The 24,675-nt window shown below is 37.5% G+C and overlaps 4 non-coding genes across 4 annotated transcripts; all 4 read left to right on the top strand.

Annotated features, from left to right (window-relative positions):
• Positions 1-244: 244 nt before the first annotated feature.
• LOC145612855 (small nucleolar RNA R71) lies at positions 245-351 on the top strand. The gene has a single exon (XR_014106767.1). It is a non-coding gene; the product is annotated as a small nucleolar RNA R71 (small nucleolar RNA).
• Positions 352-3,354: 3,003 nt separating this feature from the next.
• Positions 3,355-3,461, top strand: LOC145612844 (small nucleolar RNA R71). The gene has a single exon (XR_014106759.1). It is a non-coding gene; the product is annotated as a small nucleolar RNA R71 (small nucleolar RNA).
• A 3,003-nt stretch (positions 3,462-6,464) lies between these two features.
• Positions 6,465-6,571, top strand: LOC145612853 (small nucleolar RNA R71). The gene has a single exon (XR_014106765.1). It is a non-coding gene; the product is annotated as a small nucleolar RNA R71 (small nucleolar RNA).
• Positions 6,572-9,575: 3,004 nt separating this feature from the next.
• LOC145612821 (small nucleolar RNA R71) lies at positions 9,576-9,682 on the top strand. Its single transcript, XR_014106737.1, has one exon. It is a non-coding gene; the product is annotated as a small nucleolar RNA R71 (small nucleolar RNA).
• The last annotated feature ends 14,993 nt before the right edge of the window (positions 9,683-24,675 follow it).

The raw sequence follows: 24,675 nt of genomic DNA, 5'->3' as shown, positions 1-24,675 counted from the left end.
CTTCTGACAAATAGAGGTCAATTGTGCTTGCAAAAAGGATACTGAATCAGCGTGATGTTTTCCCTTGTTTGTAAAACCCCTAGGATTCTCATATTGGGAATTGTGGATTGCCATATCTTTGATAACCTGACCTGCAACATCAAGATTAAGGTTCATAAACCTCCCATTAGCTGCAGAATCTAAAATAGCTCTAGAGGAATTTCCAATCCCATTGTAGAAAGCTTGTATTAACTGCCACTCTGCTAAATTATGATGGGGACACTCTCTCTGCAGATCTTTGAATCTTTCCCAAGCCTCATATAAAGTTTCATCTGGCTCTTGGGCAAAGTTCTGAATGGCACTCCTTAATAAGGCTGTCATAAGGCTGTCCAATCTGCAGGGTAATATTTATTATAAAAATTTAAAACAAGAGTCTCCCAGTTAGTAATACCAAGTGCAGTTCTATTTAAACCATTAAACCACAATTTAGCTTTTCCACATAAAGAGAAAGGAAAAAGAATCTCCCTGATTTGGTCTTGTGTGACCCCAGCTTGCCTTATAGTATTGCAATACTGACAGTAGTCGCCAATGTGAAGATTAGGGTCTTCGCCCTTGGCTCCACTAAATTGCTTCCTTTCTATCATCGTGATGAACTGGGGCTTGATCTCGAACTATACTCCCTCGAGATCTGGCATAGGAGAAAGGTGAGGAAAATGCGCCAAGGTTGGCTGCGAATAATCGCTGAGCTTTTTAGGTGCTGTCATATCTTATTCTAGTTCTGAAGAAAATTCCGAATCACTAGAATCAGATGGAGGGTCTCTAGGAATATCACCCCCAGAACCTGCAAACATTTGCCTTTAATAATTCTTTTGTCTATGGAAAGAACGCTCTATCTCAGGATCGAATGGAATGTAACCTGATCTGGAACACCTGGGCATAAACAAAGAACTAGACAACAAATATGAGAACTGTCCCAAAGAACTTACGTACTCTGGGACGAAGGAAAATAATCTAGACTACAAAAACAATCAGAAATAAAAATAAAACCGTTTCCCCGGCAACGGCGCCTAAATTTGACAGGCTAAAGTCGTATCACCTAATCAAAAGTAATTACCTAAGTCCTCTAACTAAAGTAGATAGGGAAGTAGGGTCGAATCCACAGGGAAACTAGTCTTTCTATTCCTAATTAATTAATAGCAATCTAAATTATTAGTAACAATTTGTTGTGATTTAAAGATTATACTACGAAGAAAATAAGTAGGGAGAATAAAATAAGAGGAATCAATGAATTAAAGACCTAGGGCATAAGTTCACCAATAAATAATATTCCAAGGTAAAACATAATAACCAATCATTAATGCATCAATTAACTAGATAATAAAGGGCTTTCGCTACGTATTACAATCACAGAATTTATCTACCGGTATTAAATCTCATCTCTCGAATCTCGACTTAACCATTTATAGATTAACCTGCCTATTGAAACCAGACCTCAACATCAATTCTCATCTCTCGAATCTGGAATCAATATTGTCAAACTCATGCATAAAAGATCAGGCCTAATCACAGTATAAGGCTCGCTCTATTGCATCCACTTCTTCCTTCCATGTCTTCTTTCTACATGTAGAAGATGCAACACAAGATACCGCCACCAAGGGATCTTTAACAAGAGCTTGGGGCTCATTAGAATAATTATTTGTAACCACATTAATGCTAAAACATTTTTCCTCAATCATGGGGCTTTTAGGGGCATTATTCAAGTTAAAAACAATATTATCATCCCCTACTGAAAATGTCAATTTACCACTTTGCACATCTATAATTGCTCCCGCAGTATTAAGGAAAGGTCTACCCAAAATGATTGGAGTTTGCAAATCCTCATCCATGTCAAGAACAACAAAGTCAACAGGTATATAAAATTTACCTACTCTGACGGGAACATCCTCTAAGACACCTAAAGGGTATTTAAAAGAATGATCGGCCATTTGCAGAGTAATATTAGTAGATTTTAATTTACCCATATTAAGCTTGGAACACACAGATAATGGCATGACACTAACACTAGCACCCAGATCACATAATGCATTATCAGTCTTAAGATTGCCGATATGACAAGGGATAGAAAAACTACCCGGATCTTTTAGTTTAGGTGGAGATTTATTTTGTAGTATGACACTACATTCTGCAGTAAAAATAAGAGTCTTTGCCTCACTAATAGATCTTTTCCTAGTCAATATTTCTTTCAAAAACTTTGCATATGCAGGTATTTGTGTAATTAGCTCTGTAAAAGGGATCGTTACCTGCAAATTTTTCACCACCTCCAGGAACTTACCAAACTGTGCATCCGATTTAGTCATCAAATGTCGATTTGGGAATGGTAGTTTGAGAACTGGTGGTGCTTCCCTACTCTTCCCCTGGGGTGCATCCTTCCTTGAGGTTGTACCCTGCAATGAATCATCAGAAATATTAGTACTATCCTTTAGCCCTGCAGAGCTAGGATTAATATCCTTTGGTATAAGGGGATCAGGATTACCAATTTCTTTTATAACAGGTTCATCATCATGTGAACCACTCCTGAGGGTAATTGCAAACGCCTGATCTGTGGGTTGTACTGGTTGTGACGGTAGGGCTCCCTGTTGGCGAGCTTGCAGAGTAGAGGAAATCTGCGCAATTTGATTATCTATGATTTTATTATGAGCTAAAACTGAATCAATTTGAGCATCCCTATTCTCCATACGCTTTTGCATATTTCCTATCATCGCTTTAATTTCTGTTAAGGCTGGGTTGGAGGGTGGAGGAATTTGTGGTTGAGAATTCTGGCTAGAATTGGGATGGTAATATTTCTGCTGTGGTGGTGGTGCCTGTTGCGGTTGTTGTGGAGGTGAAGGATTTTGTACATTGGTGCTCCGATAGGAAAGGTATGGATGATCCCGATACCCAGGATTATAGGTGTTGGAGTATGGGTTATTTTGCTTATAGGATTGAAAAGCGTTAACCTGCTCCATGGAACTCCTACACTCCTGTTCCCAATGACCTACAATTCCACAATTTTCACAAAAAACATCATTAGCATTATTATTGATTGTAGAAACATTAGCTACATTAGAATTAGCAATACTAAGATTATCTAACTTCTGACAAATAGAGGTCAATTGTGCTTGCAAAAAGGATACTGAATCAGCGTGATGTTTTCCCTTGTTTGTAAAACCCCTAGGATTCTCATATTGGGAATTGTGGATTGCCATATCTTTGATAACCTGACCTGCAACATCAAGATTAAGGTTCATAAACCTCCCATTAGCTGCAGAATCTAAAATAGCTCTAGAGGAATTTCCAATCCCATTGTAGAAAGCTTGTATTAACTGCCACTCTGCTAAATTATGATGGGGACACTCTCTCTGCAGATCTTTGAATCTTTCCCAAGCCTCATATAAAGTTTCATCTGGCTCTTGGGCAAAGTTCTGAATGACACTCCTTAATAAGGCTGTCATAAGGCTGTCCAATCTGCAGGGTAATATTTATTATAAAAATTTAAAACAAGAGTCTCCCAGTTAGTAATACCAAGTGCAGTTCTATTTAAACCATTAAACCACAATTTAGCTTTTCCACATAAAGAGAAAGGAAAAAGAATCTCCCTGATTTGGTCTTGTGTGACCCCAGCTTGCCTTATAGTATTGCAATACTGACAGTAGTCGCCAATGTGAAGATTAGGGTCTTCGCCCTTGGCTCCACTAAATTGCTTCCTTTCTATCATCGTGATGAACTGGGGCTTGATCTCGAACTATACTCCCTCGAGATCTGGCATAGGAGAAAGGTGAGGAAAATGCGCCAAGGTTGGCTGCGAATAATCGCTGAGCTTTTTAGGTGCTGTCATATCTTATTCTAGTTCTGAAGAAAATTCCGAATCACTAGAATCAGATGGAGGGTCTCTAGGAATATCACCCCCAGAACCTGCAAACATTTGCCTTTAATAATTCTTTTGTCTATGGAAAGAACGCTCTATCTCAGGATCGAATGGAATGTAACCTGATCTGGAACACCTGGGCATAAACAAAGAACTAGACAACAAATATGAGAACTGTCCCAAAGAACTTACGTACTCTGGGACGAAGGAAAATAATCTAGACTACAAAAACAATCAGAAATAAAAATAAAACCGTTTCCCCGGCAACGGCGCCTAAATTTGACAGGCTAAAGTCGTATCACCTAATCAAAAGTAATTACCTAAGTCCTCTAACTAAAGTAGATAGGGAAGTAGGGTCGAATCCACAGGGAAACTAGTCTTTCTATTCCTAATTAATTAATAGCAATCTAAATTATTAGTAACAATTTGTTGTGATTTAAAGATTATACTACGAAGAAAATAAGTAGGGAGAATAAAATAAGAGGAATCAATGAATTAAAGACCTAGGGCATAAGTTCACCAATAAATAATATTCCAAGGTAAAACATAATAACCAATCATTAATGCATCAATTAACTAGATAATAAAGGGCTTTCGCTACGTATTACAATCACAGAATTTATCTACCGGTATTAAATCTCATCTCTCGAATCTCGACTTAACCATTTATAGATTAACCTGCCTATTGAAACCAGACCTCAACATCAATTCTCATCTCTCGAATCTGGAATCAATATTGTCAAACTCATGCATAAAAGATCAGGCCTAATCACAGTATAAGGCTCGCTCTATTGCATCCACTTCTTCCTTCCATGTCTTCTTTCTACATGTAGAAGATGCAACACAAGATACCGCCACCAAGGGATCTTTAACAAGAGCTTGGGGCTCATTAGAATAATTATTTGTAACCACATTAATGCTAAAACATTTTTCCTCAATCATGGGGCTTTTAGGGGCATTATTCAAGTTAAAAACAATATTATCATCCCCTACTGAAAATGTCAATTTACCACTTTGCACATCTATAATTGCTCCCGCAGTATTAAGGAAAGGTCTACCCAAAATGATTGGAGTTTGCAAATCCTCATCCATGTCAAGAACAACAAAGTCAACAGGTATATAAAATTTACCTACTCTGACGGGAACATCCTCTAAGACACCTAAAGGGTATTTAAAAGAATGATCGGCCATTTGCAGAGTAATATTAGTAGATTTTAATTTACCCATATTAAGCTTGGAACACACAGATAATGGCATGACACTAACACTAGCACCCAGATCACATAATGCATTATCAGTCTTAAGATTGCCGATATGACAAGGGATAGAAAAACTACCCGGATCTTTTAGTTTAGGTGGAGATTTATTTTGTAGTATGACACTACATTCTGCAGTAAAAATAAGAGTCTTTGCCTCACTAATAGATCTTTTCCTAGTCAATATTTCTTTCAAAAACTTTGCATATGCAGGTATTTGTGTAATTAGCTCTGTAAAAGGGATCGTTACCTGCAAATTTTTCACCACCTCCAGGAACTTACCAAACTGTGCATCCGATTTAGTCATCAAATGTCGATTTGGGAATGGTAGTTTGAGAACTGGTGGTGCTTCCCTACTCTTCCCCTGGGGTGCATCCTTCCTTGAGGTTGTACCCTGCAATGAATCATCAGAAATATTAGTACTATCCTTTAGCCCTGCAGAGCTAGGATTAATATCCTTTGGTATAAGGGGATCAGGATTACCAATTTCTTTTATAACAGGTTCATCATCATGTGAACCACTCCTGAGGGTAATTGCAAACGCCTGATCTGTGGGTTGTACTGGTTGTGACGGTAGGGCTCCTTGTTGGCGAGCTTGCAGAGTAGAGGAAATCTGCGCAATTTGACTATCTATGATTTTATTATGAGCTAAAACTGAATCAATTTGAGCATCCCTATTCTCCATACTCTTTTGCATATTTCCTATCATCGCTTTAATTTCTGTTAAGGCTGGGTCGGAGGGTGGAGGAATTTGTGGTTGAGAATTCTGGCTAGAATTGGGATGGTAATATTTCTGCTGTGGTGGTGGTGCCTGTTGCGGTTGTTGTGGAGGTGAAGGATTTTGTACATTGGTGCTCCGATAGGAAAGGTATGGATGATCCCGATACCCAGGATTATAGGTGTTGGAGTATGGGTTATTTTGCTTATAGGATTGAAAAGCGTTAACCTGCTCCATGGAACTCCTACACTCCTGTTCCCAATGACCTACAATTCCACAATTTTCACAAAAAACATCATTAGCATTATTATTGATTGTAGAAACATTAACTACATTAGAATTAGCAATACTAAGATTATCTAACTTCTGACAAATAGAGGTCAATTGTGCTTGCAAAAAGGATACTGAATCAGCGTGATGTTTTCCCTTGTTTGTAAAACCCCTAGGATTCCCATATTGGGAATTGTGGATTGCCATATCTTTGATAACCTGACCTGCAACATCAACATTAAGGTTCATAAACCTCCCATTAGCTGCAGAATCTAAAATCGCTCTAGGGGAATTTCCAATCCCATTGTAGAAAGCTTGTATTAACTGCCACTCTGCTAAATTATGATGGGGACACTCTCTCTGCAGATCTTTGAATCTTTCCCAAGCCTCATATAAAGTTTCATCTGGCTCTTGGGCAAAGTTCTGAATGGCACTCCTTAATAAGGCTGTCATAAGGCTGTCCAATCTGCAGGGTAATATTTATTATAAAAATTTAAAACAAGAGTCTCCCAGTTAGTAATACCAAGTGCAGTTCTATTTAAACCATTAAACCACAATTTAGCTTTTCCACATAAAGAAAAAGGAAAAAGAATCTCCCTGATTTGGTCTTGTGTGACCCCAGCTTGCCTTATAGTATTGCAATACTGACAGTAGTCGCCAATGTGAAGATTAGGGTCTTCGCCCTTGGCTCCACTAAATTGCTTCCTTTCTATCATCGTGATGAACTTGGGCTTGATCTCGAACTATACTCCCTCGAGATCTGGCATAGGAGAAAGGTGAGGAAAATGCGCCAAGGTTGGCTGCGAATAATCGCTGAGCTTTTTAGGTGCTGTCATATCTTATTCTAGTTCTGAAGAAAATTCCGAATCACTAGAATCAGATGGAGGGTCTCTAGGAATATCACCCCCAGAACCTGCAAACATTTGCCTTTAATAATTCTTTTGTCTATGGAAAGAACGCTCTATCTCAGGATCGAATGGAATGTAACCTGATCTGGAACACCTGGGCATAAACAAAGAACTAGACAACAAATATGAGAACTGTCCCAAAGAACTTACGTACTCTGGGACGAAGGAAAATAATCTAGACTACAAAAACAATCAGAAATAAAAATAAAACCGTTTCCCCGGCAACGGCGCCTAAATTTGACAGGCTAAAGTCGTATCACCTAATCAAAAGTAATTACCTAAGTCCTCTAACTAAAGTAGATAGGGAAGTAGGGTCGAATCCACAGGGAAACTAGTCTTTCTATTCCTAATTAATTAATAGCAATCTAAATTATTAGTAACAATTTGTTGTGATTTAAAGATTATACTACAAAGAAAATAAGTAGGGAGAATAAAATAAGAGGAATCAATGAATTAAAGACCTAGGGCATAAGTTCACCAATAAATAATATTCCAAGGTAAAACATAATAACCAATCATTAATGCATCAATTAACTAGATAATAAAGGGCTTTCGCTACGTATTACAATCACAGAATTTATCTACCGGTATTAAATCTCATCTCTCGAATCTCGACTTAACCATTTATAGATTAACCTGCCTATTGAAACCAGACCTCAACATCAATTCTCATCTCTCGAATCTGGAATCAATATTGTCAAACTCATGCATAAAAGATCAGGCCTAATCACAGTATAAGGCTCGCTCTATTGCATCCACTTCTTCCTTCCATGTCTTCTTTCTACATGTAGAAGATGCAACACAAGATACCGCCACCAAGGGATCTTTAACAAGAGCTTGGGGCTCATTAGAATAATTATTTGTAACCACATTAATGCTAAAACATTTTTCCTCAATCATGGGGCTTTTAGGGGCATTATTCAAGTTAAAAACAATATTATCATCCCCTACTGAAAATGTCAATTTACCACTTTGCACATCTATAATTGCTCCCGCAGTATTAAGGAAAGGTCTACCCAAAATGATTGGAGTTTGCAAATCCTCATCCATGTCAAGAACAACAAAGTCAACAGGTATATAAAAATTTACCTACTCTGACGGGAACATCCTCTAAGACACCTAAAGGGTATTTAAAAGAATGATCGGCCATTTGCAGAGTAATATTAGTAGATTTTAATTTACCCATATTAAGCTTGGAACACACAGATAATGGCATGACACTAACACTAGCACCCAGATCACATAATGCATTATCAGTCTTAAGATTGCCGATATGACAAGGGATAGAAAAACTACCCGGATCTTTTAGTTTAGGTGGAGATTTATTTTGTAGTATGACACTACATTCTGCAGTAAAAACAAGATTCTCTGCCTCACTAATAGATCTTTTCCTAGTCAATATTTCTTTCAAAAACTTTGCATATGCAGGTATTTGTGTAATTAGCTCTGTAAAAGGGATCGTTACCTGCAAATTTTTCACCACCTCCAGGAACTTACCAAACTGTGCATCCGATTTAGTCTTCAAATGTCGATTTGGGAATGGTAGTTTGAGAACTGGTGGTGCTTCCCTACTCTTCCCCTGGGGTGCATCCTTCCTTGAGGTTGTACCCTGCAATGAATCATCAGAAATATTAGTACTATCCTTTAGCCCAGCAGAGCTAGGATTAATATCCTTTGGTATAAGGGGATCAGGATTACCAATTTCTTTTATAACAGGTTCATCATCATGTGAACCACTCTTGAGGGTAATTGCAAACGCCTGATCTGTGGGTTGTACTGGTTGTGACGGTAGGGCTCCCTGTTGGCGAGCTTGCAGAGTAGAGGAAATCTGCGCAATTTGACTATCTATGATTTTATTATGAGCTAAAACTGAATCAATTTGAGCATCCCTATTCTCCATACTCTTTTGCATATTTCCTATCATCGCTTTAATTTCTATTAAGGCTGGGTCGGAGGGTGGAGGAATTTGTGGTTGAGAATTCTGGCTAGAATTGGGATGGTAATATTTCTGCTGTGGTGGTGGTGCCTGTTGCGGTTGTTGTGGAGGTGAAGGATTTTGTACATTGGTGCTCCGATAGGAAAGGTATGGATGATCCCGATACCCAGGATTATAGGTGTTGGAGTATGGGTTATTTTGCTTATAGGATTGAAAAGCGTTAACCTGCTCCATGGAACTCCTACACTCCTGTTCCCAATGACCTACAATTCCACAATTTTCACAAAAAACATCATTAGCATTATTATTGATTGTAGAAACATTAGCTACATTAGAATTAGCAATACTAAGATTATCTAACTTCTGACAAATAGAGGTCAATTGTGCTTGCAAAAAGGATACTGAATCAGCGTGATGTTTTCCCTTGTTTGTAAAACCCCTAGGATTCCCATATTGGGAATTGTGGATTGCCATATCTTTGATAACCTGACCTGCAACATCAACATTAAGGTTCATAAACCTCCCATTAGCTGCAGAATCTAAAATCGCTCTAGGGGAATTTCCAATCCCATTGTAGAAAGCTTGTATTAACTGCCACTCTGCTAAATTATGATGGGGACACTCTCTCTGCAGATCTTTGAATCTTTCCCAAGCCTCATATAAAGTTTCATCTGGCTCTTGGGCAAAGTTCTGAATGGCACTCCTTAATACGGCTGTCATAAGGCTGTCCAATCTGCAGGGTAATATTTATTATAAAAATTTAAAACAAGAGTCTCCCAGTTAGTAATACCAAGTGCAGTTCTATTTAAACCATTAAACCACAATTTAGCTTTTCCACATAAAGAGAAAGGAAAAAGAATCTCTCTGATTTGGTCTTGTGTGACCCCAGCTTGCCTTATAGTATTGCAATACTAACAATAGTCGCCAATGTGAAGATTAGGGTCTTCGCCCTTGGCTCCACTAAATTGCTTCCTTTCTATCATCGTGATGAACTGGGGCTTGATCTCGAACTATACTCCTCGAGATCTGGCATAGGAGAAAGGTGAGGAAAATGCGCCAAGGTTGGCTGCGAATAATCGCTGAGCTTTTTAGGTGCTGTCATATCTTATTCTAGTTCTGAAGAAAATTCCGAATCACTAGAATCAGATGGAGGGTCTCTAGGAATATCACCCCCAGAACCTGCAAACATTTGCCTTTAATAATTCTTTTGTCTATGGAAAGAACGCTCTATCTCAGGATCGAATAGAATGTAACCTGATCTGGAACACCTGGGCATAAACAAAGAACTAGACAACAAATATGAGAACTGTCCCAAAGAACTTACGTACTCTGGGACGAAGGAAAATAATCTAGACTACAAAAACAATCAGAAATAAAAATAAAACCGTATCCCCGGCAACGGCGCCTAAATTTGACAGGCTAAAGTCGTATCACCTAATCAAAAGTAATTACCTAAGTCCTCTAACTAAAGTAGATAGGGAAGTAGGGTCGAATCCACAGGGAAACTAGTCTTTCTATTCCTAATTAATTAATAGCAATCTAAATTATTAGTAACAATTTGTTGTGATTTAAAGATTATACTACGAAGAAAATAAGTAGGGAGAATAAAATAAGAGGAATCAATGAATTAAAGACATAGGGCATAAGTTCACCAATAAATAATATTCCAGGGTAAAACATAATAACCAATCATTAATGCATCAATTAACTAGATAATAAAGGGCTTTCGCTACGTATTACAATCACATAATTTATCTACCGGTATTAAATCTCATCTCTCGAATCTCGACTTAACCATTTATAGATTAACCTGCCTATTGAAACCAGACCTCAACATCAATTCTCATCTCTCGAATCTCGAATCAATATTGTCAAACTCATGCATAAAAGATCAGGCCTAATCTAGTCACAGAGCATTAAATCAATCAATAGGAAATTAATATAGCATTGATAATTAACAACAATAAATTACCCCTTCATATTATTTATGGATCCCCATAAACCCTAGAAAAAGAACTACTCACACATAATTAAATCTAAACTAATCAAAGCAATAAAATAAAACATGATAGAAGGAATAAAATAAATAACTGAAATTAAGAGAAAAGAAATCGTTACCAAAGTAAGGAAGAGTAAAGAGAGAAATCAAAGACAACTGTGTCACTCAATTATCCAAGATCATAGAGAGAGAGAGAGAGTAAAAGTTTGAGTTAAGGGAGAAAAGAAATTGATCTAAGGAAAATTGTCTCACGCAATGATCCCCGATGACTAAAACTAAACAAACAAAAATCTATTTATACTACTCCTACGAAACCTAATAAAAAGCAAACTAAAAGCTGACGCAAAAATTCAGTCGTAAAAACACGCGCCCGATTGGGCGAAGGTCCGCCCGATCGGGCCCGCCTTTTTTTGCCTCAGATGTCTTCTCGCGCCCGGTCGGGCGCGTGTCCGGGCGGACTGTTGCCTCGCCCCGCCTGGCCGGGCGCGCCTTCGGGCGGAGCACCTGGTCCGGGCAACTTCTCTTGGGCCACCAAAACCTCGATTGGGCCTCTTTACCTCGGCCCAATCCGAGTTTCCTCCTTGGATCTTCATACTCGAGCCCTTAATCACCGATTTGATACCTCCAATCGGTCTTGGGCTATCGAACGTGGTCGCGGTCTTTCAATACTTGTAGATGCTCCTCGAAAAACCCGGGAAAATGCTCCAAGTACGCAAATTCCTACAAAACTCAAGCAAAACTACCAAAGCACTGGAAAACACAAATTAGTAATAAAAGTGGCTCGAAAGAGCCAAAACCACTACTAATTATGACCATGGGACGGGGGTAAAATACTATATAGAATAGACTTATCAGGTACCTTACGTGGTTCCAATGGTCTAACCCATGTCAGTAGTACCCTTCATGGTCTCAACTGTGCCCTTTAACTTACCAAGGGTACCCTTCACTACTTAAGTGTTATTGTATCAATCATTCTTTTTGTTGGTACCCTTATACTTTGTAGTGGTAGCCATGAACTTGTTAGTGGTACCCTAGAAATTTAAAGTCGTTTATTGGAACCCTTTACACTCTTTAATTGGAGAACCATGTTCTTCACATTTACATGGATTGGAACACGAGGAGGGGTCTGATCCTTTATTTGATCAGACCGCTCTTAGAAAGAGAAAACAAAAGCAAACTCTCCTAGTTCCCAGCTCCAACTGTTGATTATATGGCTCCCTTAAATTTGATTAAATAGTCCCCATGCTAATACTAAATTGGTAAATAAGGTAAATAGTGGAAAATGTATGGCTTATATGTAATATCAGAATATGACCCTTACATATTTTATTCGATGAAATGGTTCCCTTAAGTTTGATTTATTCGAACTCTTTGCACTTTCTAATTGGAAGACACTCTATTCACGTTTACTTGGAGTGATGAAATGGTTCCTTAATTTAATTAAAGGGTGCTTTCCTTCCTTTGGTAACTTTAAATTGGTAAAAAGTTGTAAATGTTAATCTTAGGGTTTCATATGTATCCAATGATAAGATGCCTACTTTCCAATGGTACCCTACATTGTTCCAGCGGTACCCTACATGGTTATGGTGGTACCCTATGTGGTTCCAATGGTCCGACTCTAGTCAGTAGTACCCTTCATGCTTTTAACTATGCCCTTTAACTTACCAAGGGTACTGTAGCCACCCATTTGTGTCTCCCCAAAACCAAACCCAGTGATGAATGCCTTTCACATTGTACTGTTATCGAATTAGGTGAAAGTGGTTGAAAGTCAAGTGTTGTGGTTTAGTTTTAATTAAAGTTCTTTTCTCTCTGTTTTAGAAAATGACTTTATTTATTTGAAAATAGCCGAAGCAGTTTAGTTTTCTCCATAATTATGGTCCAATATTGGTGTAGTTGGATGGGGCTCAAAAAGACCTTTCCAACGATATATTATAAGCCCAATTCCGATGAATATTGAGGAAGTTATGGCCAAAATACTAAACTGGGCCTGGTTAATTATTTAAGTACGGCCCAATGATCTAAAGGAAGGCCCAATGTTAATTATTATTCCTAAAATTATTAGGATTAATTATAGTTTTCTAGAAGTTTCTAGAAAGTTCTTTTCAATTCTAATATTATTAGATTTAATAATTAATTATTTTAAAATAGACTTTTATTTGGAGTAAAATATCGTTTTATTATCTTAAAAATACATATTTTATCTTCTGTACGGATTCCATAGATCAAGTTGATTAAAGATCGGATTTCGCGTGAAGAAAAACGCGCTGATACAGGTTGTCGCCAAATGACAAGTCTGTCGCCGAGGCGACAGAGTCGATTCCTGGCGACAGCGTGTAGTTTTATTCCTTATCAAATTCTATGATTTTCCGGACTATTTTCATTATAAATAGGGTCCGAATCTTGTTAATCAACTATCATCAATTCTCATTAACTCTTCCTTCATTCTCTCTTTTCTCTCTTGGCAATATATGCTTTCTTTATCCCTCTTTTTCTCAACTAGCTTTTCACATACAATATTCCGCATTCACAAGACTTATAGTCTCTTAGCCAAGTTCGAAGTTGCCTTCGCCCTAGACGTGTAAGGTTTGATAATTTCTGAGGGTTTGGTCCAAAACTAGTCAAAACCTTATTTTATTTGATTTTAATTTAATTCTTTAATTATTGTTTATTATTTTCATTGAAGTTTACTAACTTGTGTATTTTGTTATTAGAAAGAGGTACGAGGCTTCAAAGTAAATAGATTAGCTTACTTCCTATTTCTTTCACAATGTAGATTGCATGCTTATTATTGTTTATGATTCCTAGTATCATGTTAGGATGTTATTGTATGCTTTCTAGTGTCATGTTTAGGGTGCCTTTAATTCTTTCTAATATCATGTTAGTACCATGTTAGGTTTAAAGTTTTGATCTTTATTGCTTAGTGACATGCTAGGATTCGTTATTAATCTTATTAGTATCATGCCTAGGATCTTGCTATTATTATTAAGCTTTATTATGCCTAATCATGCTATTATCATTGTTATTATTTAATATTGATTTATCATTATGTTGCTTGATATATTTTATTTTTATTGCTTGATCACGCCTTTTATGCAGGTTTAAAAGGAATTTGTACTTGAAATCACGCTTAATAAGATAATTATTAATTTGGTTTAGGCTAATGTGATTTTAATTCAAGTGATCGCTAATAATAGTCTTATTTGTGCATTAATATTCAACCAACATAGATAAAAAGGGTAGGTTAAATATAATGTTTGTATGTTATTCGAAAAGTGCACATGAATACGAGCAGAACAAAGTAGAGGCCTATTTTATAGGGCGAGTCCTTTCTTTTGTAGATTGGATTCGTACCCTCATCCCCGGACCCTGTTTGGTTCAAGACCTTATAAAGTAGTTGATGATCCTTTTGGATTGTCTTTTGGGTTTACAAGTTCCTAAAACTTGTTGGCGACTCTTTTTGCTCTTTGTCTTTCCCTTTGGAATGCCACCGTACTTTAGTGTATGATCACAGTGGGGTTCAAGTTTGGGGTTATCATAATGCTTGAAATATTCCCTACAGGTACCCTTCACTGCTTAAGTGTGATTGTATCGTTCAGTCTTGTTAGTGGTACCCTTATAATTTGTTATGGTAGCCTTGAACTTGTTAGTGGTACCCTTTATTTTAAAATGGTTTATTGGAACTCTTTACACTCTTTAATTGGAGAACCATACTCTTCACATACATGAGTGTGTTGATTAAATGTGACGAGGGTCGAAGCTAGGTCGTTGGGAGTAACCCCTACCCAAGGTCAAACAATAATTATAAACACTCAACACACCCCTATATAGGTATAACGGTAAGTCGAGGGTCGAACCCAAAGGAATGGTGGGCTATTGTCTATTGTCTATAGTCAAGCTATCCTGAAATCTTGAGATAGGGTGTGAAATCTATACTAAGACAAACACGGCAAATAAACGAGAATAAAATCAAATGTAATAAGCATTAGGGCTAGGATCCACATGTAGGGCCTGTTCTCATTGACTTAACTAAGCTGAACTGAACTGAACAGAACTCAGCTGAACTGAACTGAACTGAACTCAGCTGAACTGAACTGAACTGAACTCAGCTGAACTGAACTGAACTAAACTGAACTAAAATGAATATTTTATAAGAGAAGAAAATTAGGAGCTGAACTGAACTGAACTGAACTGAACTAAACTGAACTGAACCGAACTAAACTAAACTGAACTGAACTGAACTGAACTCAGCTGAACTGAACAGAACTGAATTTCAACGTAAGAGAACAAGCCCGTAGTCATATTGGAATCAACTAATTGGGAGGTTGAATTGGCTAAGTCAAGCAATGTGAGGGAAGATCAATCATGCAACCAATAAAGAATATCAAGCTATTCTCCTAGATGTCTAACTAGCGTCAACTACGATACACTCTAGCTAGGAAACATCACAAGACACCTTAATCGTGTAAATGCAAGCCACAAATCAATGGTCCGTATCAATGTGAACTTACAATGCAATCTAGTGCAACAATCAAAGTTAGCTACTCTTTAATTAATCACACACATGCACATGATCATCAACCAAATTTAATCACATCATCAACTCCATCAATTTTCCCTAGTTAGCATCAATCCATTACTCATACAAGCTTCACTATTACCCTAGCAATCTAACTGCTCATAATCCATAGAAATCAAGATCAAAACAAAGCTAAACAACAAATTCATCATGATCAAATTGAACAAACTATAATCAAATCACAAATCAATCAAACTTCAATCAAACTTGAACATTCAACAAAACAATTGAAATCAAACTAAAGATTAAACTAAAGATTGAATTAAAGAAAAGGAAATCTTACAATCTTGATCAAAGATCAAAGGAATTAAAGAAAGCTTCAATCATCAACAATCCACCATGAATTTCTCTCACTAAAACCTAGAGTTTCTTTCTCTAAAAACCTCTCTAATTTGATCAAAAACTAATTCTAATTCTATTCTAAGTCTTCTCTAATGATTCTCTCTCTAAAATAGAAGGAAAATACTATATATACAAGGAAAAGTCGGTTAGATCGTCCAAAAATAGACCAACGGAGATGCGGCCACACAAGGGAGAAAAGAGGGCGCACGGAGCAGGGTACGGGCAAAGACCGAGGTGGGTGCGCCCGCATTCGCACCTGGTGCGCCCGCACCTGCCCTGGGTGTGCCCGCACCAATCTGGGTGTTCCTACTCCCCTCCTTCGACCTTGATCGACCTTGTGCGCATGGCTTGGTGATGGTGATGAACATCAAAGTATGCAGTCTTGAAATGAGTATCTTGGTGGGTTTGTGGCAAAGATGATGCCCTCACCGCATACGTGCACCGGTCTCTAGACTTGCCCCTTGAGTTCCTCCAAACTTGAAGCTCTAAATGCTAACACAAGGCATCCAATATGATGAGAAATGTAGGAGGGAAGCTCAGAAATCTTTGGAAACTCGATCACAACCTAAAAACAAACGAAAACAAACAAATAATAGAGAAAACAAAACAAATAAACAAATAAATGCACAAAATAAAGAAACTAACAACGAACAACACAAACTAAAAAAATAAAGAGCAAAACTAAGAAAAACTAAGGAAAAGAGCTACAAAATGAAATGAAAATCATCCTAAAAGAGATCAAATGAGTGCCATAAATGTCAATCATCAAAATGGTTCCCTTAAATTTGATTAAATAGTCCCCCGTGCTTAAATTAAATTGGTAAATAAGGTAAATAGTGGAAAATGTATGGCTTATATGTAATATCAAAAGATGGCCGTTACATGTTTTATTTGATTAAATGGTTCCTTTAATTTTGATTTATTAAAACTCTTTGCACTCTTTTATTAGAGGACACACTCTATTCACGTTTACTTGGAGTGATGAAATGGTTCCTTAATTTTATTAAAGGGTGGTTTCCTTCCTTTGCTAACTTTATATTGTTTAATAATTGTAAATGTTAATCTTAGGGTTTCATATTATCCAATGATAAGATGCTTGCTTTCCAATGGTACCCTATATTGTTCCAGTGCCGAATTTTTCTTTTCAACTCCTTTAGCTTTTGATTAGGCTAGAATGTTGCAAAAAGTTTCTTATTGTAGATTGTACATGATTTTTATATAATTGATGGCACCTTAGTAGGTACCAATGGTACCCTCGTAGATGACAAGTGTACTTTCGTTTTACTCAATGATGTATGTATTTCAGTTGTACCCTACAATATTCTAATGGAATCCTTTTAATATGCAGTGGTACTAATGTGACAATAAAGGGTACTTTGTTCTTATCTACCATTTGATCTTATATTTTGAATAATAGTTGAATCAAATATAATATCAGTAGTACCCTTCTTTAAGTTAGTCGTACCCTTCTATGATTTGGTACTCTTATGTATGGAAAAAGCTATGTGAGTAATCAAATGATATATTACATAAATAAATAATGACATTTATGAGCAATCAAATGAAATTTATTCATTTTGTTCAAGGTAAAAAAAAAAAAAGTAACTCAAAAATAGTGATTGAATAGTGCATAATTAGTCAAAGCGACTTTTCCATGAAGCGATCATGATATTTTTTACTTCCTCCGTGTTTACATAAATGAAATGTTTTGACGTTTTGCATTATTAATCCAATTCACTATGATTAATATGTGTGATTATACATAAAAATATATATAGTCATGTGGGTACTTGATGGAATCGTCTAAATGAATAATTTATTAATATTCAATTGTTATAATTTTTACTTATTGATAATTAAAGATATTCTCCGTCAAAGTTTTGCATTGACATGGTGTACAAGAATAACGTTCCACTTAAACATTGTAGGGTCCCACTGAAACAAATTTGGGTATGACTATATAGGGTGAATTGCAAGTTAACACTCACACAATGAAGGGATCCACTAAAACATTGTAGGGTTCCATGGTTACACTAAAATAATGTAGGGTTATACTGTAATGAAGGGTAGAACTCTTTGATTATTTTTGCAAGGTTATACTTGTACAATGAAGGGTTCTACTACTAAAATAATGTAGGGTTTTAATGGCACAATGAAGTGTCTCAACTTAGCTAATTTAATCTAAGTTTTGTACAAAATTAAATTATTTAATCTAAACAAAAACACAATTCATCCTTGTAATTTAATCAACATTCATACATGTAATATCTAATTTGTAATATTTAGATTACATATATTTATACTTCTAAAATTCATCTCCTCCAAACCCTTGCCCTTTCCCATTTCAACAGCCCCTTTCACCTTGTGCTCACCAGCAACCCCCTTCCAATTTTAGCAGCCCCTTCACCTTATGCTCATCGAGTCATCGATGGCTCCCTTCAAATGTACATGGACTTTAGAGCTAGGCTGCAAAAAGCATCAGACAAAAAAAAATCTAATAGCGCAATAAGATGATCAATATGTATCAGGGGCAGTTGTATGTATAAAAGAAGGATCTCGTTGCCATTACAGTGATGCATAACATATTTTGAATCTACAAAGCTCATTGAGGAAATACATGAGGATGCCTCTCGATATATGAAAAAGTGTAATTAATGTCAGAAGTTTGCTCCAGCTATCAACCTGCCACCAAATGATTTGATGCCAATACTTAATCCAGTTCCTTTTGCACAATGGGCAATGGATATAGTAGGGTCGTTTCCATCAGCAATGGGTGGAAGAAAGTTTCTCCTAGTTGGCATAGATTATTTCACAAAATGGATAGAAGCTGAGCAAAGAACGAAGATATTAGCATCTGAGGTGAAGAAGTTCATCTGGAAGAATATTTTCACAAGGTTTGGGTTGCCGATGGCGATGGTTTTTTTTTATCACGGATCTCAGTGTGACAGTAAACTGGTAAAGGATCTTTTCGCAATGTACAAGGTCAAATTTGCATATGTTGCAGTATGTCATTCACAGTCAAATGGCCAAGCGGAGGCATCAAATAAACAAATCATATGGAAATATAAAAGAAAATTGAGGATGCAAAGGGGTTATGGGCTGATCTTATACCTAAAATACTGTGGGAAAACAAAACGACAATCAGAGAAGACACAGGTAAATCACCCTTTACCTTAGTCTTTGGGACAGAGGTAGTGGTACCGGCAAAGGTAGGATTGTCGACATTTAGAATTCAGCATTACTGTGAAGAATAGAATGACTTGTTATTACGACAACAACTAGATTTCCTACCGAAAGTACAGGAAAAAGCAGTTGTTAAATCAGCTGCCTACAAAGATAGAATGTCAAGGGCATATAACAAACGGGTCAGGCAGCGGTCAGCTATCAGCCTCTGAATATAGGAGATTTGGTGTTGCGTATGGCAGCTGCAACAGAAAAGGAAATGAAGATGGAAAGTTAACAGCAAACTGGGAAGGACCATATCGAATTAAGGATACAGTGATGCGGCTCGTTCTAATTGGAAGCAATGGATGGGAAATCGTTGAAGAATGTTTGGAATGCAGCAGTGCTAAAGAAATATTATGTATAACTGGTGAAAATTACTTTTTTGAAGTATAAAACTGATATTGATGTATAAATATGTGAACAATATCACTGATGAATAAATGTAAATTATCCTATTTAGTGTGTGAAACAGGTATCCTCTACTTAACAAAACATCGTTAAGTGGGAAGGACAGCTTAAAACCGCTTCCGTGAAGTTAATGCGCTTCCAACCTGATCAGTTGTATTCATTGACTCGCGAGGTTGCTGGTTCAAATTATATTACCGGCCAAATCAACTCAAAGTATATGCCGACTTGAGGCATAGCTTTGATAATGATTGCCGAGAAGGGTACTTAATTGACTATGAAAATGGTGCAGTAAGTGTCGGCATTATACTCTGAAGCAACAACTGGAAAGATAGCAGAACGATGAAAGCAAACCAATAGTGTGCATATCTGTACCACAAATGCGTGCACTAAGGGGGGCAAGGGACAAGGATGTCGATAAGTATTTTATATATGATAAATGATAATTACCAAGCCAAAAAGTTAAATGCTAGTAATTGCTGAACTGTTAGTGATGATTACATACGAAATCGATGTAGTTGTAATAGTAATATTCGTTTTGATGAATGGCTAATAATAATATTGCTAAATCAAAAGACAAATTAATAAAAGGCATAGACAGTAGAGGAAAGGCAGTTATATAATATGCTGGTAGAAGATGAATTTTTTACGAAACATAAAAACAAGGATGACAATCGACAGACATCACCACAGAAAAGGGTATATGCCGATAAACAAGATTGTCAAAAAAATAATTCAACAAAAATAAATGATTAAAAGTTTAAAATCATGGCTGATAAGTCCCTATAACACAAGATCCACAAGATGACGTCGGTGATGACTGCCCACCCCTTCAAGCTTGTAAGTTTTCAGGTTGTGGAGAGTCTAGAATGTTGGGGTCGGGAGGCCATCATCAGCTGTTGGCGCAAAATTGAGAAGATCTTCCTCGGCAAATTCTTGTTGTTCAAAGCCGGAAGGAATTTTATGAGCTCCGTCATTAAAAGCTTTCTCAACCTTGGCCTAGTCTTCTTTTTTCCAGCCGGCAACTTGAGCGATGCACCTCTGAGCAGCAGTCCATCCACCGTCATATCGGTCTTAAATCCGAGTGCAGAATTCTTTGGAGAACAAATAACGACCTACCGCTATTTGCCAAATGCCAAGTTTGTCGACCTCCAATTCTGGATCTTATCTTCAAGGTTATGGATGGTAACCTTGGCATCAAAAAGCTATTTCTCAAGGGAGGGAAGGCGCTCCACAACTTTATCCTTCTTAGCAAGCTGACCCTTTAACATCTGGACCTCCTGCTCAAATCCCTCAAGCTTGGCAACTTTATCCTTGAGAGCCACCATTTCTAGGTCATCTTATTCTTTGGCCTCTTTGATCTTGGAGATGACCTTATCAGCATTGTCCAAGGCCGCTTTCAAGGCTCCCTGAGTAGAGGATGCTTGATGATGCTGCTCTTGGTAATAGCGGTACATCTCTACAAGTTTGGTGCCGGACATAACAGCCTACATAAAGTATACGTAGCATTAAATAACAAGTAGCAAATTGTTTAGATAATGAAATGACAATAAGTAAAGATAATAACAATTGAAAAGTAATAAACAAGAAAATGGGATAAAAAAGTACGAGGAAGTGAAAATAACACCTTCATCAAGTCATGCATGTGCTGAGCAGCAAAAGGACCGACGACACCAACAGACCTGTCCACCGGGGGCGCCAGATTGCGCAAAAGCCGATAACCGAGATTCCCTCCTTGCATAGGGTCATCGGTAAAAAGCGTTTCATTTCGGTACACATATAGCTCAGGCTGCCATCAGTCTCTTGAGTGGCCTTCGAGAAAAGAAAACCTTTTCATTTTTGCCTTTGCAACTTTGCTGCCAGCTGGTAGAATGAGGGGATGCCGATATTGAAATTTGGTTCATGTTAGCCGACCCCACTTTTGGGATTAAAGCTTTGATTGATTTATTGTCTCAGAGTTGTACCCCTCATCTAAAATTTCTTCCTAAATGACCTCCGCCGTAAGGTCGATAACGTCATCTCTACTCTTGGCATTGACACTATCCTCTTGCTCATCACCAAAGACAGAGTTTACGGCAGATTTTTGGACGGGTAAAGCGTGTTCTTGTTTGTTTAATGGGGCTTCCATATCGTCTGATTGATATGTCCATTTTATATAGTGATTAACCCCCGTCCCTTGGTCATAATTAGTAGTGTTTTTGGCTCTTTCGAGCCACTTTTATTACTAATTGGTGTTTTCTAGTGTTTTTGTAGTCTTTGTTGATTTTTGCAGAAAATTGCATCTTTGGAGCATTTTCTCGGGTTTTTCATGGAGCGACTACGAGAATGAGGGGAGCACGACCGTCATTGAAGCCCAAGGCCGGTATTTGGAATACCGAGACATTTGGACCAAGTATTCAAGATCCGAAGAGGAGATCTGGATTGGGCCGAGGAATCGAGCCCAATCGAAGTCCAAGACTCGAAGGGAAGCCGGGCCCGATCGGGCAAGCATGGACTCGATCGGGCGGATGCTGTAACTATGGCTGAGAGTAGCCTATGGTGCGCCCGATCATGCGAGCCTTAGCACGATTGGGCGGAGCTGCTGCATAAGGAGTACGAGCAAAAAGGCGCGCCCGATCGGGCGCGTGTTTCTGGAGAGCTTTGTTAGACGAAGCACTTAGTTTCTTATCAGGGTTGTTTTGTTTTCGTTTAAGTACGTTTTAGGATAATTATTTTTACTTACTCTTTCCTCTTAACTTTCTCTCTCTACTTAGTATTCTTCTCTCTCTAGACTTTTTCTCTCAACTTTACCTTGTTCTTAACTACATTGTAATTCCGTCGATTCGGTACGATTTCTATTCTATTGGTTTCAGTATTTTCGTTCTTTCAATTCCTCATGTCTTATTTTATTATTATGATTGTTCTAGATTTAATTATGTTTGAGTAGTTTACTTTCTAGGGTTTGTGGGGATCCATAATTAATATGAAGGGGTAATTTATTGGTGTTAATTATCAATGCTAGATTAATTTCCTGTTGATTGATTTAATGCTCTGTGACTAGATTTGCGCAGATCTTTTACGCATGAGTTAGATAATATTAATTCGAGATTTGAGAGATGAGATTTAATACCGGTAGATTAATCCTGTGGTCGTAATACGTAGCGAGAGTCCTGATCTGGTTAATTGATGCATTGATGATTGACTAATATTGATTATTCATATTGCATGATATTATCTTATTGAATTGTTTTAACGCTTTACAATTATGGCTTGTAAAAGTATAGCAATATTAAATTGATGAATCGAGCAGATGTTAATTTAATACTATAGGCTATTTTCATTAAGACTTAGATCTAATAAATTGCGAGAGCCTGTTAGATCCATGTTATCTATGCAATGTTAATGGTTGATTATTATGTTTTACCCTGGAGTATTAATTATTGGTGAACCTATGCCCTAATCTTCTTTATTATTGATTTTCTCCCTAAAACTTATTCTCCGTAGTTTAATATCTTTCCATAACAACAATTTGGTTACTTGATAATTTAGATTATAATAATTAATTAGGAGTAGAAAGACTTGTTTCCCTATGGATTCGACCCTACTTCAATTCTCTATCTGCATAAGCTAGAGGACTTAGGTAATTATTTTTGATCAGGTGATACGACTTTAGCCTGTCAAAATTTGGCGCCATTGCCGGGGAGACGGTTATATTTTTATTTCTGATTGTTCTTGTAGTCTAGATTATTTTCCTTCGTCCCTTAGAACATAAGTTCTTTGGGACAGTTCTCATATTTGTCGTCTAGTTCTTTGTTTATGCCTATTCGATCCTGAGATCGAGCGATCTTTGCATAGGCAAAAGAATATATATAGGCGAATACTTGCGAGTTCTGGTGGTGATATTCCTAGAGACCCTTCATCTGATTCTAGTGATCTAGACACTTCTTCATAATTAGAATTAGAGATGGCAAAAATTCCACCTAAAAAGCTCAGCGACTATTCTCAGCCATCTTTGGCGCACTTCCCCCACCTTTCTCCTACGCCCGATCTCGAGGGAGTTCAGTTCGAGATCAAGCCCCAGTTCATCACGATGATAGAAAGGAAACAATTTAGTGGATCTTAGGGTGAAGACCCTAACTCATCACGATGATAGAAAGGAAGCAATTTAGTGGAGCTTAGGGTGAAGACCCTAATCTACACATTGCCGACTACTGTCAATATTGCAATACTATAAGGCAAGCTGGGGTCACGCAAGACCAAATAAGGGAGATTCTTTTTCCTTTTTCTTTATGTGGAAAAGCTAAACTATGGTTTAATGGTTTAAATAGAACTGCACTTGGCTTTACTAATTGGGAGACTCTGGTTTTGAATTTTTATAACCAGTATTATCCTGCAGAGAAAACAGCTCTATTGAGAAGCGCAATTCAGAATTTTTCCTAAGAGCCAGATGAAGCACTATATGAGGCTTGGGAGAGATTCAAAGACCTGCAGATCAGAGAGAGTGCCCTCACCATAACTTAGCACAGTGGCAGTTGATTCAGGCTTTCTACAATGGGACCGGAAATTCTTCTAGAGCAATTTTGGATTCTGCAGCTAGTGGGAGGTTTATGAACCTCAATGTTGATGATGCAGGTCAGGTTATCGAAGATATGGCGATTCATAATTCCCAATATGGGAATCCTAGAGGTTTTGCAAACAAGGGAAAACACCACGCTGACTCTGTATCCTTTTTGCAATCTCAATTAACCTCTATTTGTCAAAAATTGGATAACCTTACTACTGCTAATTCTAAAATAGCTAATGTTTCTGCAATTGATAATAATGCTAAAGATTCTTTCTGTGAAAATTGTGGAATTGTAGGTCATTGGGAACATGAGTGTAGGAGTTCCATGGAGCAGGTTAACGCTTTCCAGTCCATCAAGCAAAATAACCCATACTCCATCACCTATAATCCTGGGTATCGGAACCATCCTTATCTTTCCTATAGGAGCACTAATGTGCAAAACCCCACACCTCCACCTCCACAACAACCACAACAACCAGTACCACCACCACATCAGAAATATTACCATCCCAATGCTGGCCAGAAAAACCAACCACAAAGTCCTCCACCACCTTCTGACCCAGCTTTATCAGAAATTAGAGCGATGTTAACTAGTATGCAAAAGCATATAGAGA

The sequence above is a fragment of the Chenopodium album genome, chromosome 24 (genome assembly GCF_948465745.1).
Source record: "Chenopodium album chromosome 24, dcCheAlbu1.1, whole genome shotgun sequence".
Taxonomy (NCBI): domain Eukaryota; kingdom Viridiplantae; phylum Streptophyta; class Magnoliopsida; order Caryophyllales; family Amaranthaceae; genus Chenopodium; species Chenopodium album.
This window is presented reverse-complemented; position numbering and strand designations above follow the sequence as displayed.